Source organism: Cricetulus griseus, chromosome 2 (assembly GCF_003668045.3).
Source record: "Cricetulus griseus strain 17A/GY chromosome 2, alternate assembly CriGri-PICRH-1.0, whole genome shotgun sequence".
In the NCBI taxonomy this organism is placed as follows: Eukaryota; Metazoa; Chordata; class Mammalia; order Rodentia; family Cricetidae; genus Cricetulus; species Cricetulus griseus.
The window spans coordinates 124,191,792-124,210,071 of record NC_048595.1 but is presented as its reverse complement, the minus strand read 5'-3'; positions in this window follow the sequence as shown (position 1 = coordinate 124,210,071).

Below are 18,280 nucleotides of genomic sequence, written 5' to 3'. Positions count from 1 at the left end.
TTGGTAGGTCTCATGTGTAATGACATGTGGCAGCCATGTGGCAATTCAACCCTAAAGGTCATCTGAAGAGACTCTTCGTTCCATTGGGACCTTCAAGTGATCTGATAAACGCTGCCCACTTGATGGAGGCAATCTTAATTCAAAGATATTAATCTCACCTTACCTGCAGCAGATTGGCAAAATGGAGCATGTGAAGTAAATTTAGGATGCAGAGCAGCTGCTTCTTAAACTCACAAAATCCACATGAGTTAGATATTGGGGTCTCAAGTGATACTATGACCCTTTAAGTCAGTTCTCAAAACGAACAAAACAAAACAAACTCCCACCATTCCGATAGGAGTATAACTTTGGAATCACCTAGGCCAGAGCTCTGGCTGTCTCAAATAGTAAATGAACAAGTAATTTAGTCATTTGAAACAGACTTTTATCATCTGCAAAGGGCACAATGATTAATAGCACTCACCATATGCTAGATCCTACTGCAGGGCTTGCTCTGTGCCCAGGCTACAGTGAGAGCCCAATGAACGCTAATTATAAATGTTCATCCAAGTCTCTCAAACCCTGTCTGTTCTACTCCCAAGTCCTTGACTCATTGTGCATGTGTTTTCATGCATGGATATTAGTGTGAGTGTGTGCACACATAGATGTGTGAGTGTGCTTGAGCACAATGCTAAGGGAGGGCCATGTCCATAATAAAATTCCCTCCAGCAAGCCAGGGAACCAAAGTCCCCGGTCCTGTCTTGTTACATGTGCTTCTTTAGAGGAAAGTAACATGGGAGACATCCTGTGCACAATGCTTTCCCTTCTTCTTTCTCTCCTTCACATCCATCTCTTCCGGACCTTCATAACTTCTTTTCTCTAAAGGTTTCAGGAAATTCTAAAGGCCAAAACAACTGTTTTCATCACCAGAAAGCCTGGCTAACTTGACCGTCTCTATTACTGAAAGGATAGGCTGCAGCTTTCTCTGACAGCTCTGCAGAAAAGCTGAGATGCGAAGAACAGCTTTCTAAATATTTTTATCTAATCTCTAAAACGCAGTTAGTAAATAGTAATTCAATCTCGCTGCTATATATACACATATGTGTTTTATAGGCAGTCTCATTGTGTGTAACCTGACCACAACATACTCATAAAACCAATATCTTGCTGTTAAAATATTACCATAAACATGATAAGTTAAACCGTTCTTGTTACCTGAGACACTGAAGAAGAGAGGGGCACAGGTCTCTCCCCTCCGGGTCAGTGCATACTTTTCAGTAGCCGGTACCTTGAAAGAGAAAAGAAGGCTCTGAATGTGATGAGTCAATGCACCCTTGCAAGTCAGGTCAAGTTGGGTCAGACAGGGAGCATTACCTGATCTAGCCTTGAAGCCAAAAGCGCCCACACACTGCAAGAATTGGACATAATTGGCCTGGTTTGCTTTGTTGAAGGCAAGGCAGTTTATTCAGAAGCTGTTGCACTAAATGGGACAGCTTTCTAAACAGGCCACCCCATAAGAAAGTGAAAGGAAAGGGCAATTACTGTCCCAAATTGAGTATTTAGCAACTGCCTGTGGGTAGGGTCAATTGAAGAGGCCATGAACAGCCAACTCATCACTAAGCAAAGACAATCTGATAAGATTTTTAAAAGTACTCTAGCCCAGTTTAAAAAAAAAAAAAAAAAAAAACTGAGGGAGGAGGAAGGCATCTTGGATGAGACTGGCTTTTCAGTACTATAACTCAGAAAAACATTGTTGACTGCTAGATTAGAAGAGGTCCAGAAATGACAAGCCAGAAGGGGATGCTTTGGGAGCCATGCTTTGGCAACTGTGTCAGGTTCTGTGTGACTCTGAGAACGTGAGGTTTGTGGAGAGTAAAACCCACAAATAATCCCCCAGTGATAAAGGCAGTTCAAAACCAATGTCCTGTACTAAACCACCCTGTGAGTAATCATACTTGGATTGCTGGGATCTCCCAATTGAATCTGTCTGAGATTGATATGTGTGCCTGTTTGGGTCCGTGAATTCCTTTTTAGCATTCATTTATTACTCTTGTGTCTTGGGGTATGTGCCACAGAGAACATGTGGCGATCTGAGGATGCTTTGAAGGAGTCAATTCTCTCTTTCTACCATGTGAGTTTCCAGGGATACAACTCAGACCATCAGCCTTGGCCGCAAGCACCTTTGTCCACTGAGCCATCTCACCATGAATCTTTAGGCAAATGATGTCAGACCTAATCCAAGAGAAGCAACGTTAAACAATTGTTATGAAGCAAAAGCAATGTCTGTTTTATTGGATTGGTGGGCTGTTGCCTCACCTCTTACCATCACTAGAAATAAGCTTTAATTTGCCTTGTGTCTGTGAGATCCCCCACCCACCACTTCTTCTTTCAGCTCTGTGTAAACTACTTGATTGTTTATACTGAACATAACACATTTTTTATTGAAGAGTAAATGTATGCAATCATCATAACAGAACAGGCTGTTAAACTTAAGACTCATGGAAAGAATGGTAGTGAAAGGAAAGGACAGGTGAATTTGATTGCTGACTCTCAACCTTCTCAATATCAAGAACTTGTCGTAGTCCCTAAAAACAGCAAGCAAAGCAGCATTTGAAAGGCCCCTTTTAAGGGATTTATGCATTATTTTTTAACTTTCTTTTTTATTTATTTTTGTGTCTTTCCCATCATGCATCTCCATCCAATTCATTTCTCTGTCCCTTCGTATATGCACTCTGCCCTTGCATCCCCCCCCCCGCCAAAAAGATAATAAAATAAAATTTAAGAGAAAGAAAATTAAAAAGAAAGAAATATCAATCTTGTCAGGGAAGCTGTAGTGTGACGCGGTGTGATTATTTTAGATGTATTGGTGTTTGGCCTGCATGATGTCTAAGCACCACCTATGTGCAGTGCCCACAGAGGCCAGAAGAGGATGTCATGTCCCCTGGAAATGGAGTTACAAATGATTGTGAACTGCCATGTGGGCTCTGGGAATCGAACCCAGGTCCTCTGAAAGAATAACTACTGTTCATAACCACTGAACCATCTCTCTAGCCCCTGAAAGCAATTTATCATTTTAAATCACTCATTTGAGTAAAACCAATGGGACAATGATGTAAAATTCCGAGCAAATAAAAATGCCAATTAAAAAAAAAACTATCACATATGTATTCATATATTCATTAAGCTTTTGTTAAAAAAAAAAAAAAACTTAAAAAAAAAGAAATTGAAGATCCCCATTATGACTTCAAATTCCCCTCAGAAGACCTCAGACTGGGAATAGCCAAACTAGCAAGTTGACATCTAACATAACTTAAAGTCAGCAGGCAGTCTTCAAGTGGGCCACAGCATCCATGCCCTCTGTGTAATGTGACCACATGAAGAAAAAGAATATTTACAAACAGAAATGTACAATAATTAGCACCTCTAGGGAGTCGGTTAGTTTTGCTACTAACCAAAACCCCCAAGATTTGGGGCTGATAAATGACAGCAGTGTAGGTATTACAATACTTAACTTCTGCGTGGTTTTGAGGAAGCAGATATTCTCATGCATTCCCTGGATGATTTGAAAATACAAATTTCCTAGAGAGTAATTGTCTCGTGTCTTAGAAAAGGATCTCAGCACACCCAGGGTTTTTGTTCCTGCACTTCAACATGTGGCTGTTTTCTCCAGAAACTAACTGTGTAGAGGAAGGAGTCCGTGAAGCTCTAACTGGGCTGTTCTCACAGTTCTGTGATGATGGCAGGAAAAGGATGCGACTTGGTGACTTCATCAGCAAACTCTTAGGGAGGGGAAGGACACTGGGGAGATGGCTCTATGGTGGTTAAGAGCCCTTGCCCTTGCATAATATCCAGGTTTGGTTCCCAGCACCCAAACCAGAGAATCTGACCCCTCATGTGTAAGCAAAGCATAAAACAAATAGATCTAAAAATTTAAGTGTATAATGGAGGGGCTGGAGAGATGTCACGGTGCTAAGAATGCTTACTGCTCTTACAACGGAGCAGAGTTCACTTCCCAGCAACACATCAGGTGACTCACAGCTGCCTGTAACTCCAGCCCAAGATAATACAACACCCTCTTATGGCCTCTGCAGGTACCCCACATGCAGGTGTTGGATACACACAGAAAGACACATAAATTTGAAAAAAAAATCAATTCAGATTTTTAAAAGGAATGTAGTTTAATAAGTAAGATAATTTAAAAAAGGAAAGAAATAAGAAAACTACCACTCCAAGCCTTACTGTCTTGTAGAGATTACATCAAAATAACCAATTCACATCTCTTAGACTATAATTTTAGTGGTAACTAGGTGTGTAATACTTTCTATTCTACCTGGTGGAGTTGAAGAACTTCTTTACCATGACTGTGCAAAACACTTCCAGGTATTTGATGGGTCTGGCAATAATAGAGGGGTTTTGAGAAAATGGGAAGAGTTTAATAGTACCAAACAGAAAATACATCTGACCAAGCTGATCTCAAAGCTAACCTCAGCGCTGTTCCACTACTGTGCTAACTGTTCACCTGGCGATTAGCTGGGACCCACAGTCAGTGGCGCTTTCCTTCAGTTTTGTTTATTGTATTGTCAGTTTTACATCATGTAATGTGCTTTCTAATTACAAAGAAAGAGCTTTTCTACCTCCCCTGTGAGAATGTCCTGTTTGTGATTCCCAGATAGGCGTGTTCCTGTGAGAAGTGCTACCATATTGACTGCCTATGTGACCCAGAAAGTCACTCTCCTAGACCTGACACTGTCCTCATTTGCAAATTGTTGCTGTGGGTTGCCCATTGTACCCAGATATCTGGGCCTTTTATGTCTGTCTTCAGTTTTGTTCCTTCCTTTTCTCTAGGCCCAGAACTGGCAGTATTAGAATTCTGGGCTTATCTTTGAGCCTCTACTTGTAGCTACTTTGAAGATGACCTCTTCCAAATCTCTTCCATCTCTGCCTACTCTGTTTCTCTGCTCTCCACTCATCAATTGACTCCTCTAGGTAGAACCTCATCACCCAATTCTAGCATACGTCATGGTCATGACAGGTGGCTGTTGAATGTGCAATTGTAATATCTGACTTCATACAACTAGATCGTGTCTGCTCCCTTGTTGCTCTGCCTAGTTCAGTTGACTGACAGGAACCCTGTTCTTTGGGTTGCCTGGCACAAGCAACTTGGGATCACCCATGGTTCATTTTTTCTTCCACACATTTCTAATTCATCAAGAAACTCAATGGACTTTTTTCTTCCATGTTAAACCTGGAATCTAGCCACTTCCCCAAACTACCACTCTTCCTTGAATCCAAGGACCATTCTTTCCTTTGGAGCCTTGTGGTAGAGTCTCTGGCTTCCCAGTTTCCTCTGTTGTCACTCTGGTCCTCCCTCAGCATGGAAGATGGAGGACCCCAAGCTTTCCTGTGGCTTAGCCTTGGGGCGAGAGAAAAGCTGATCCTCAGGATGTCTCCACAGTCAGCTTAAGCCCGGGCTTCTCTGCCCTTCCTAGGTTGGCCCACTCCCCTCCTGGCCTTCAAAGATATCAAGTCACTATTAGGCACAATCCTATCTGCAACCTTGGCCTTGCACACACTTCCACTCCACTGTGAGCCCCGAGCCCTCACTCCACTGTCACTCTGCTAGTGAATCTAATCTTATTTCAGGTTGCAGCACCAAATTCATCATGGATACCTCTTCCCTGCCACTAGCTTCATTTTGTCTTCAATGCATGCATCATCTTCTAACAGTCACTGTTTACTAATTTGTTCATGTTTAATAACATGTAATAAAACTTCCTATCTTAATTCTTTTCAGTGGCTAGTTCATCAGGCTAGTTCATCAGACCTAAAATCTCTCCCTATTAAGCACCAATTTCCCAGTCACATCTTTCTTTGGCCCCTGGTAACTACTATTTTATGATTTGGATGAACAAATTTGATACTAGAGATAATTTATATAAGTGGAATTGGATTTTGTTTTGTTTTGTTTCACAGCTAGAGTTTGTCACCTAGAATAATATTTTTAAGGTCAACCCCATGTTGGATCAGAATTTTCATCTTTTTAAAAGCTGATTAATATTTCATTGTGTATATACAGCACTTTTGTTTATCCATTTGTCCACTAATAAGTACTTGTTTTGCTTCTCTGTTTTTTTGTGTTTGATTTGGTTTTATTTTGATGCACAACCCCAGCTGCAGCTGGGGCTGTCTTGGAATTCATGCTCTTCCTGCCTCAGCACTCAGGTGCTCAGATAACAGATGGTGCCACCACACCCAGGGCGGCTACTTTTGACTCATGTAAATGGGTTATTCCATTGACTTCTGTCAGTGGCTGTTGTGAACATGGAATGACAATTGTCTCTGAGACCTTACTGTAAGTTCTCCTGTGTCTCTGCCTGGGGTAGACCTGCCGAGATACTTGATCATCCTAGTTTTCCCTCTTTTTTTTTTTTTTTTTTTTTTGCCAATCTCTCTACTCTTTTCCATGGTGGCTACCCAATTTGACGGTCCTTCTACCAATATCCAAAGGTTCTAATTTCTGCATATCCTTGACAACACTTGCTACTTCTTGTATAGTAGCCATCCTAGCTGGTGTGATGTGGTATTTCATTGTGGCTTTGAATTTACCTTTCCCTAATATCATTAAGCATCTTATCTTGTGTTTGTTGTCCAACCACATATTTTTTTTGAGAAATACCTATTTTGCCCATTGCTAAATTGGGGTTTTGTTGCTCTTTACTTATTGGAGTTCTTTATATACTCTGAGTCTTAACTCCTGATCATATATATATGGTTTGTCAATATGTCCTTTAGTCCACAGGCTACCTTTCATTCTGCTGATTGTGTCACTAATACACAGAGTTCAATAACTTCTCTGTTACACTTGTTCCTTGCCTCTGCCTCTAGAATGCCAGCTCCATCTGGGTAGTCATTCTTATTTTGTTTACTGCTGTATTTGTTTGCTACTATCCTTTGAGCAGGGCTTGACACTTAATGGATTGCAATAGATACTTGCAGAATGAATGTATGTGTGATCAGACAGATTAAAGATATGCTAGCTCTCTGAGCTTCTTAAATGCATTAAACAATTCAGGAGTGAATAAAATCTGAAGTATAATTAATAGTTTTTAAAATATATAATTGCCAAGTAGATTTCCCGAATGAAGAAATTTTTTGAAATTCTTTTCTCTTGTACAGCTAGTTTCCCAGGCTAGATAGGGAGTCTGTCTGTGCCTCTCTTTGGAATCCACTAAAGTGACAAGTCTGGATAAGTACAGGCTCCCTCTTGCTCTACTGTGTTCCCCCCACACACACACTGCCAGATTATTGACTTTCCTAGCCCCCACCCTGCCCTCCAAACCTGGCCTCTCTCCCATCCTCTTCCCTGGTCTCAGCTGCTCCCCAAGGCCCTCTCTAACATTGCCCCATATCTGCTTTATGTCGAAGGTCCCCTGGCTCTGTCAGAGATTACTTTGCTCCCATTGTTCACTGGGGACCACACACCAGGGCAGGCTCAGGTGCTCTTCACACTAAGGAGGCCTGTGGGAATCTCCAAGAAAGGAATGAGAAGGCCGGTGATTGAACAGTACTTAGAGGGGGCAGTTCAATGTCAGCCCCGATTAATGATAATGCTGCTTTAGAATCTGCTTACGGTTTCCACAAAGAAGCTGTGTCAAGAAGTTTGCAATGTGCTAGTTCAAAGGGTGCAGGGCCTAGCTGATGCTGTGGACTGGCTTTTCACAGCAGAGAGATCAGCGAGCTGGGTGTGTGTGCCCCAAAAGGCAGAGACATGCCTGACAGTGTGCCCTGTCATTAATGAGGTCCTGTCTAGTCAGGTGTGCCTCTTCATTCATGTTCATGGTAGCCACCCTCCTCGGGGCAGCCAGTTAAAGAGATTTGGAACATTCTCATTACAAAGGCAGATTGTTGAATTTGCTTCTTCTCTACTCTTCTGCATGTCTATGTTTATCCAAGGCAAGAAAAAAAAACAGTAACTATTCTTCCCAACTGAGAAGACAAACCGTACTGTCCAGAGGCGAGGTATGAAGAATAGCCTTGGACTCCCAAAGTTCAGATCCCATGCAGGCTGCTTTCTCACACTGGAACTTCAGCAAACCACTTCCTCTCTTAAAGTCACCTTGTCTGAAAAATTGGATCCTTCAAAGACAGCCTTGAAATCTGTTATAAAATAAGAGAGAGAGAGAGAGAGAGAGAGAGAGAGAGAGAGAGAGAGAGCAAGAGAGAGAGAGAGACTTGGCATGTGAAACCCAAAGAACAGTGTCTGGCATGTAGTAAGTACTTGACAAATGTGTGTTGTGATTATCGTTGCACAATTAAGGCAGGGTCAAAGGTCTCTTCCTTCAGAACAGGGTTTCTCAACCCCAGCCTGTTGACACTGGGGCCTGATCCCTCTTGCTTGTCAGAGGTGGTCTGTGTGTTGAAGGATGTTTAGCAGCATCCCTAATTCCTTGCTGCTAAATGCCAGTGATGATCACCCTTCCCTAACCCTCACCCAGCCCCCATTTATGACAACCAAAAATGCCTCATGCCAAGTATTCTCAACAAAGCAGTGAGAGAAGAAGGCAAGGAGAAGAAAACTGACAGTCAAAAACCACTGGAGTGAAAACCACCACTTTCTGGTAAACATCAAAATACACATGGCCATGCCAGCTAGTAAGAAGTGAGGCAGCGTTTCAGGTAAGTGTGGAGTTTTCATCCTTCCCCCAGAGGCTCTGAAGGTGGGAGGCTAGAGAAAAGGCTCCTAACACACTTCCCAGCATCAGGGTCCTGAGTAGCCAGTTCTAGAGGGTGAGCACCGCCCTCCTAATGGGGGCCACCACTCACTGGCTTCCACCTGACTCAACAGCCACCTAGGGAAGGATCTTCTGTATCTGAGTATACACATACGCATACATACATGCCTGTATGTGTGCATCCCTGCCAAACACAGCGCCTGGCATACTTAGTGCATAAGGAAAGATCACTGAATGAAAACAAAAGGGCTGCCTTCACTCTGTTTCTTTCCAGCCTCCCCTTTTCTTTTTGTTTGCTTTGTTTTGTAAAACAGTATCATCCTTCAAAAGGAGCATATTCCACATAAAATAGAAATCTAAGTGGCTGAAGAGGGAGACAAAATAAGTGTGGGGTTGGGAGGAATTGATATGGGAAGAATGTCAAAAAAAAAAAAAGGCAACGGAGTTAGGGTGGGCTGTTCTCATCCCCAAACTCTGGGAATGTTTTTATTTTCTTTTTAGTTGCCAACACATTTCTCTCTGCACTTGAGGGTTCTAAGGAGCAGAAAGAATAGGAGGGGCGCCCGTCCTGGGGCTCCTATAGCAAGACACTTCACTGTGCCCCTGCTTCTTGGATGCCCAAGAGAGGAGTTGAAGTATGGGGGCCGCATTCACAGAGTAGGGCAGATATAAAAATGGCCATTTGGAAATGATGGTAATGGTAACAGCAGCCTGCTACAGATTACATGTTGCATCTGACTTTGGGACAGAGACCTTTCTTGAATGCTGAAGTAGTCAAAAATGAGAACCACCATTTTCCTGGCCTGGTGAGTGAAATACGATGTAGTATAAGCAGGTGAAATGAAAACTAAGGACAATGCCAATCATGGAAGTCAGCGGTGAAATGCCCAGGGAAATGGACCAGGCTGTCTAAAATAAGATGACCTGAGTCACTGTCTCTTTGTGTGCTCAGCCTGAGGTGTCAGGAACTAATACAGTGCTCCATTCTTCTACTTCTGTTTGTTTGTTTGGTTAGGTCTAGTTTGGGTTTTTTGTTTGTTTGGCTGGTTGTTTTTTTGGTGGTGGTGGAATAATATATATATATATATATATATATATATATATATATATATATATATTCATTGTGTAACCCTGATTGTCCTGAAACCTCCATATGTAGGATGGCCTTGAACCCTCAGAGATCCACCTACCTCTGCCTTCCAAGTACTGATATAAGAGGTGTGTGCCACCACTGCCTGGTAGAGTGCTTCATTTTTGATAGTCTCCATCTACAAGTAGACGCAGAAGGTGGTATTGGCAAAGATACCTAAGACTTTTGGTGAGGACACCTTGCTACAGGTTGGGATGAAATTGTCAAGATCCTGATCACAAATCTTGCCAGTGAGAAAGATGCCTTTGCCAAAGTCCATGTCCAGTGAATGAAACCTTAGGAAGCAATGAATTCTGTAACAGCTTTATTTGCTTTTTAATAATGATTCATGTTGGTTATCAGAATAATATCTCATGCCAAATCATAGCAAAGCCTCTTGGTTCTTCCTTCTTCTTTTCTGTAGCTCTAGCCTGCTCCAGACTAAAGACTAAAGATGTGTCTGGCCTGAAGATATAGCTAAAAGGATCTGAGAAATGCATCCCATAGTCTTGGTTTTAAAAGCTCTAAGTCACCCAGGACAATTCAACTACCTTTAGCTTCACTGCAACCCTGGCTATCTGGCATGGCCACAGATCCCTCCTCCAAAGCACCCATGGAGCCCATGTTAGCTCATCACAGCATCTGTCAGAATTGACACCCAATCTGTCTCCACACTTGATATCTGAGATGTGCAATATCCCAAACAGGAACAGAATTTGTTTCATTTTCCACTTAAGTCAAGGCAAAAAGAACAGTTTTTCTGTTGTGCTCCATGCACACTGTAGAGTAGATGGGACCAAGAATTGATACCCAAATGCACAATTCTAAGGTTAGTACGGCTCTGGTTCTTAGAATTATTTTCTAATTCTTTCTGCCCATTTTCATTTTGGAGCTTCTGAAACACAAAAATAAAGACTGTCTTCCACATTCTCCTCAATTGCCAGTGCATGTGGAAGAGTGTGCAAGGCTGGCCAATGATTCAACAATAAGACTGACTTAAAAGAAAAGAACTTTGTAGCTTGTCAACTTGACAGATGGCCCCCATGCTCTTCATTTCTCAGATGTGACTCATGGTGACTTGGCTGAGAGAAGAGCTCTTGCGGTATCGGGTATAGCGATTTTTCAGGACCCCTTTATTCTCTGTTGCTCACTTGTTTTTGTCAGAACTGAAGAAGCACCAGCCCCACATACATCAAGATAAGAGCCATGCATCCATTAATGCAAAGGGAGGCTTTGGCAAGAATCAAGGCAGATTTTACATTGCAGATGGTAAAAGGGAATTTGTTCCAGGACCTTATCTGGCTTCTGATCATACGGACAGACTTGCAGAAGAGACACATTGGTATTTATTTTAAAGGCAAAAATTGCTACTTCACTACATCAAATATGCATTGCAGATCCTTAGACACATTGCTGTACATAGATAGATACATTGCTATTCAGCCTGTGCACATGAGACAGGCAGTATACTGACAAGGAAACCATACGAAGGCAGTCAGTTAAAGAAAGGCAAGTCCACATCTGGCTGCTTAAGTGAACAGCATTCTACAATAACCAGAGGGAAACACAGTTAACAAGCAAGTGTCTGTTCACATTAAGAGAAACAGAACAGGAAAACATAGAGAAATGCCTTCATCTGGTTCCTCTTTTCCACTGTGAGACCAGGTCTCCAAAAGAGAACAAAGCTCACCTAGACCACTAAAGCCAAAACAGCAGCCACGTCAAGAAGCCATGCGCTGGAAACCTACAGGAACTTATTTTTTCTGTGTGCTCATCTGACACCCACCTGAACCATACACTCCCTTTCTTCTGTCTCACTGTCTACAGATTCTGACCTGGCAACACATCAGTTCCATTTCTATTTCTGGCTACTCTCTGCCTCCTTGGAAATTCCTCTTTTCCTTAATTCTCCCAATTTTTCCTGGGTTTCAGCTCATCACCACGATCTCCAGAGTACCTGCTGGTGGCAAGCCTGAAAGCAGAACTGTAACATCAGCTGGGAGCATTTGCTTTCTCTGGTGGCCAAAGAAACTCCCTCATTTTTCATCAGCTTTTTCCTTCTGTTTCTATAACCCCATCAAAACCAAATATACCCAGGCTTCCCCATCCATCTTAGGAAACAAGACAAAACCACTCTCATTTAGCCTTGGCAGCATGCCCACCCCCACCTTTCTCCTTCCCATTCCCTGTCCCCTCCCAACCATCAGATTCTCACTCCATCTCAACCCTCCCTCCAGGCTTAAGCGCTCCCAACTTGTCTCTGCTTTCTTTCACCAAACTCATTTCTTACGTCCCTGAAGTTCTGTTTCTGGGGCTGTCTCATTTCACTGCCCTCCCAAAGAGTTCCTCATAGTCAAAATATTTGAGTCCTCTCTCTCCCTCACCTTCTGTTTCCAAATTGCCATTTAATGGATCTTTTAAGTGTCCCTGAACTCTGACTACTCTCTATAGTCTGTATTTTGTCACATGAGGGATTCATACTCCTGTGTTATCCTCCTCATCATCAGCATCATCATCTCCCACCCTCCACCCCCCAACTCCTTTGTCTCCTTCACGCCATCCACTCTCCCCATATTGAGTGTTTTCCCAGGCATACTCATGCTCAGGGTACATCTGTAAAACACTTACCTTTCTGAATGGCTGTGCATAGTGAACCATGGGAGAAAACTCATGAGCTGTAGCTCTGCAGAGCAGGGCCTCAGCCACTGCCATAGTCTGGTAGGAACTCTGATTCTGGTGGTAGCTTCCTCTGTGTGCTCATACTCATTGTTCTGCCTACAGCAATGCTTTTCCTGTCCCGTTCATCATGTGTGCAACTGCAAAGTCCTTGTTCTTTCTTCTGGGCCTCCACCCACCATCTTCAACTCTTTGACACTAATTTACTTTTTATTTTATTTTATTTCATTTATTGAGATTGACTTTCATTGTGTCTCCCTGGCTGATCTCAATGATTTTCCTCCTTTAGCCTCCTGAGTGTTGGGACTTAGGATGTGTGCCTGTGTCTAGCTTTGACACCAGCTTTAGCTTCTTCAGAAGGATCCTTCTCCCCGTTTTGAAACAGAACAAATACCTTCCTGACTGTAGCTCCCTACTGCTTCCCACTCCGATTTTAAGATGCTTGTGATGAAACTGGATTGATGGCTCTACAGTTTAAAGCACACACTGCACTTACATAGGACACAGTTCAGTTTCCACCACCTATGTGCTGGCAGATTATGGCAGCTCTGCTTCCTATGCCTGTGTGTAATGCCATCCATCTACTGAGCATTCGCTGTTTATCCTGTGTCTTTATGAAGATGTAAAACATCCCAGGTGTCTTACATCTTCTTGGAGTCTGCCTCATTCATTGTGCACTGCTCTTCCTTGTTACAAGGCATATTCGTGTAGGTCATGTTTCACTATCTCCATGTCTTTGATGGTTTAATGGCCACCCATCTTAATTTATTCTTCTCCTTCTCTGTGTATTTGTTGTTTAGCACCAGCCACCTGTGAACTAAAGCTAGTGTGGCTGCAGTTCCCAATAAGGAGGACACTTGAGCAGTGAACAGGGAGTGTTCAATAGTTCACCTGGGCAGGAGATATGAACTGGTCTTTCCTGGCCAATCAGTGCATCTGTCCACCTCAATTGTTCTCTTGTCACTTGAATTCCCCGGAATGAGGATCCAGGAATCAGTGCATCTCCCTTGTCTGGTGCCCATTCTGGCTTCCATACCTCTAAGTAAGTCCGCACTGTTTCAGTTTTGGAATCATGGTATTCCCCCTGGAGTTTACACCAAGATTTCTTGATCCAAATTCTTTGTCCCCTTCTGCTGTCTCGTGGTGCTAGAGAATGTTGTTGTTGTTGTTGCTTTTAACCTGTCTCTTCCTCCATCCCATTCTCACCTATGGAGAGTAGCTACTTTCCTGAGTTCAAATTAACTTCTCTCCTCACAACCAAATCCTACTCTAAGCTCATCCTCACTAGAAATTCTTGCCAAGACTTTAAAGACTCGAAGAAGGAAATATTCCTACCCAAAGTGAAATATTAGCTCCTCAGTTTATTTTCATTCCACATTATTTAGAAGAGAATGCACCAAGGTGGATGGAAATGCCAATGGAAATGCCGGTGTTTTCCTCATTATGCCCCTCACACTGAAATCTCTAAACACCTTTGGGCCAGAATTTTCACCTTCTGTATGTTTCAAATTCTAACATATGCATTAGTACAGGGAACTTTTATTCCAAGAAAGGAGGCTCACAATTTCGGAGGTCCATGGTATCACCAAGGATAATCCGTGCCTCTGGAGGAGGTGACACACCCTGGTCACTATGTGTGGCTAAGTTTTGAACTGATTCAAAGAGGCAGAAATCCCACAATTCCTTTTATGGACACATCCTCAATGACCTACAGACCTCCCACTAGGCTCCACCCTTTAAAGGTTTGCCTTGCTCCCGGATCTACCCATCCTTGAAACCAAGCTTTTACTGGTAGACTGTTTAAGGAGCTCGTACAAACCATCGCAGGAGCTGAGAAGACACAGAGACATGGAAGCTCCTGACTGGGTGAACAGGGTGCTGTTAGGGGCAATAGCAGTACCAAGGATTCTAGAGACATTCAAGTAATTAGTGAACATTTGGTTAAAGCTTCTATCTACACGATTTAAAGGGCTTATAGCTTGCCCAACCACCGCCGCCGCCCCCCGCCCCATTGGTGTTTTCTGTTCTCGCTGATCGTTTTCAGTTTTAACAAGTGTTAGTCCTTAGAGTCAGCGGTCTGGGAGCTAAGTGTCATTCGCAGACCCCAGTGCGAACTCTATCTTCCTACCGAAGCTGCTCCCTCTTCTGGCCAACCTCGAGAGCCCTCGGAGGGACGGGCTCTGGTCTCCAGCGGCGGGGAGCCACTCGGTGAGCAAAGTCATCGCCTAGCTTTGGAAGACAAAGGCGGAGAGGTCCTGGCATTCGCTCCTCTTCAAGACAATTATCACGTTTGCTTTAATCGGCTTTGTGCGTCCCCTAGCCGGAGTATACCGCCGCCACCGCGTGCGTGGGGAGCAGCAGCAGCGTCCTCTCCCACCGGAGGAAGCCAGCGTTGTGGCTTCCTTGATCATGTCCCTCCCGCCCGCTGTCAGCCCCAAGCCCCTGAGCCCTGCCAAGCCACGGGAAGGAGGCTGTAGTTCGGGTCATTAGAAAGAGTTGCCAAAAAGCGCTCCGAAAGTGCACAATTAATTTCGGCTGTCAAAACAGATACTGGAGGAGCGCTTTTAGATTGCACGCATTTTTTCTCTTCGAGCAAATCCAAGGCTTTGTTGGTGATAAGAGATGGAGCAGATTCTGGGGATGCTTGTGAGACCATATTACACAGTGGTTAGACTGCCGTGGGCATGGGGATCGGATGGCCTACTGCGAAGCCAGCTGGGCCTTTCTCTGGCCTTTTATTTAGCTTCTCAGACTAAGGACATAGTACAGGTAGAGGAAGTTGGGGAGGGCGTGCAAGAAGAGCACTTAATGTGGTAAATCAATAAATGAGTGGCTAGGGCTGTGAAGATACCTGCTGCTCAACCTGTGTTTCATCCACAACTCAACTTAAGAACAAACAAAAATAAAAAATAAAAAACAAAAGCAACAACAGCAAAACGCCACGCGGTGACAGTGACGTTTGCTGGTGATCCCAGCCCTGCCACAGCTGACAGGATACCTAGGGCTCCCTGGCCAGCTAGCCATGGAACAGGAGAGTTCCAGGCCATGGAGAGCCCCATCTCAAAGAGGAAAATGGAAAATTGGATGATTCTGGCTGAGGAATGACATCCGAGGTTGACCTCTTTGAAACTGACTAACATACATACGTACATACATACATACATACATACATACATACATACATACATACATACCATTACTGGTAGGTAATATCATGGGTACCCTGTTTCTCTTGAAATTCAGTCCATTGTTTGTTCTGTCTTCCCAAGTGCTTAGTGCCTTGACCCCCCCACCACACACACCCCAAATTTTTCTGAGGATCAGTTCCTTTGGGGAACACTTGCTGGTAAGCAGTAATTTATGGATTCAGTAAAAGCGCTCCTTGTGTATGTAAAACCTCAGAGTAAAGAGAATTCATCCATGGTTGTTCTCCCCCTGTGAGGCTGTAGTGTAGACGACACATACATAAGTAAAATGGAATTTGGGAGAGCAAGGAACAGAGTATTTTGAAAAAATTAAAAGTTTCTTATAAATCTTTAAGAAAATGCATCTGTGTCAACACAATAAAAATTATATCCCAGCCTACTGGTTTTCATCTTCTAGCCCCAGGGAAGCCCCACACCCTTAACCCTTTCACTGACACTGCTCTTTGGAAACATAATGAGCAATGGACCTACTGCTTTACATGGATGGTAAGGACTGTCTCCTCATTTGGCGTGATTACCCAGTAATTCAAGAAAGCAGCATCTTAGAGGCATGTTGCATAGTAATAATCATTATCCAGGATAACTCATCTTCATAATTGAGAGGAATGTATATTTGTTTTGTTTGTTTTAAAGAAAATACAAGTCCCCTCCATGGTCTTCTGTGTTCCCATTGATGTGTCCCATACAGGCAGGGACAATATATGTCAACCATCTTCCGACAGACTGTCGAGCTATGCCATGGTCCAGGCCTGTTGCCTGTCATCCCAGCCACTCGGGTGCCTGAGGCAGGGGATTGGGAGTCCAAGGCATATTGAGACTATAGAGTAAGCCCAAAACTGGTCTTTGTATCTTAGGGAAACAGTATTAAAACAAAAAGGGGAGTGTTACTCACTTGCTGCACATGGGTGAGGCCCTGGATTAAAAAACCTGGAGTCTGGCAGTACATGCTAATCTTGTTGATTCTCAGACCATCAGCACCCGCCCCCCCGACACACACACCCCTCCATTTTCTTTTATTTCATGGTCACAGAACCTCCATTTATTTACAGAAATCTTGTGGACAAGAAACATGGCACTGCCCACCTTCTTCTGTAGCCAACGGAAGCCCCATGACTAAAGACTGACCAATGTGATGGGAGTGTACCTGGTGGGCTTTCCAGAAAGACTCCTCAAAGGCAGCTGACCCTGTTGGACTGGGGATGTGTTCTCTTCTTGTCTTTCATCTTTCTCTTTCTTGCTTACTCTGCCACAGATGAGATGACCAGAACTCCAGCTGCTATTTTGGACCTTGTGGCAAACTTGAAGATGGAGTCATGTCAGTTAAATGATGAAAAAGATACCGTGCTGATTCCCCAGGAAGGAAGGCCTTACTCCTTCTGAGGAGTGAATGGGAAGAGTGGGAAAGGATGGAGGCAGGATGACAAGAGAAAGGGAGGAAGGGGGAAATGGGGTTAGTATGTAAAACAAAAAATAATTTTTAAATAAAAAAAAAACGTTAGACCTGAAAAAAAAAAAGAAACCCTGGTGACTAAGAAATCACCACAGCAATAATAAAATGGCAAACTTCATGCTGTGCTCTTGATTTTTAACATAGGAATAAAGAATTTTGTTTAAGCTGCTGTTGTTTGCATGGTTTCAGTTTTAAACAGATGAACTTGATCCTATGAACTGTACCTACTTTTTTCTTCTATTTTGGTCCTAATATAAGTGTTCTGCTTTGGTTTATATGAGAATCTGTTTCCAGAGTTCATTGTGCCAATGTAATGTAGTATGACTGATTGCTATGGCATTGGCCAAACCTGTAAGACAACTTATTAAAACATTTGAGTCTAAGTGTGAGTTAGCTTTGCAGGATTAATATGATGTAAATCACAAACCAATTCTCAAAGGGAACCACTGATTTTACATGGAAAAAGATAATTTTGTGATCATACACTATAACTCAGCTTGGCAACTTGTCTTATCAATAGGAAATTAAATAATGAAGGTAAACAGGCCAGTAAAACCCTCAGAAAATGCCCTCTGTGTCCTATTGTATAAGGGAAACCTGCCTCTTCCTCTTCGGCATGCTGTTTGGGGTCAATAACATTGCTAATGTCATTGTGCAATTATATCAGCAATTTTCTTTTGGAGAGATTCTTATTTAAATTTGTATTCATTCATAGTGCTGAGCATCAAACCTGCCAAATGATAAGTGAACAAAAGATACACACAACTATTGGATAAATGGATGATGCTTTCAAATGAACACACCTATATCAGGCAACTCATAACTACCTGTAACTCCAGCTTTAGGGAATCCAATATTGTCTTCTTGCTTCCGTGGGCATTTACGTGTTGATGATTTATACTTCGGAATTATATTCACCATATAATTAATAATTGCTGAGTACTCTCTATATACTGGGTCATTGCTAATTTTTTTTTTTTGGTGTCTGTGTGTGTGTGTGTGTGTGTGTGTGTGTGTGTGTGTGTGTGTGTGTGTGTAAGTGAGATTCCACAGTATGTCAACATCTATGCTGACAGTCCTAAGTCACACAAGTCTAAAAGAACCCATT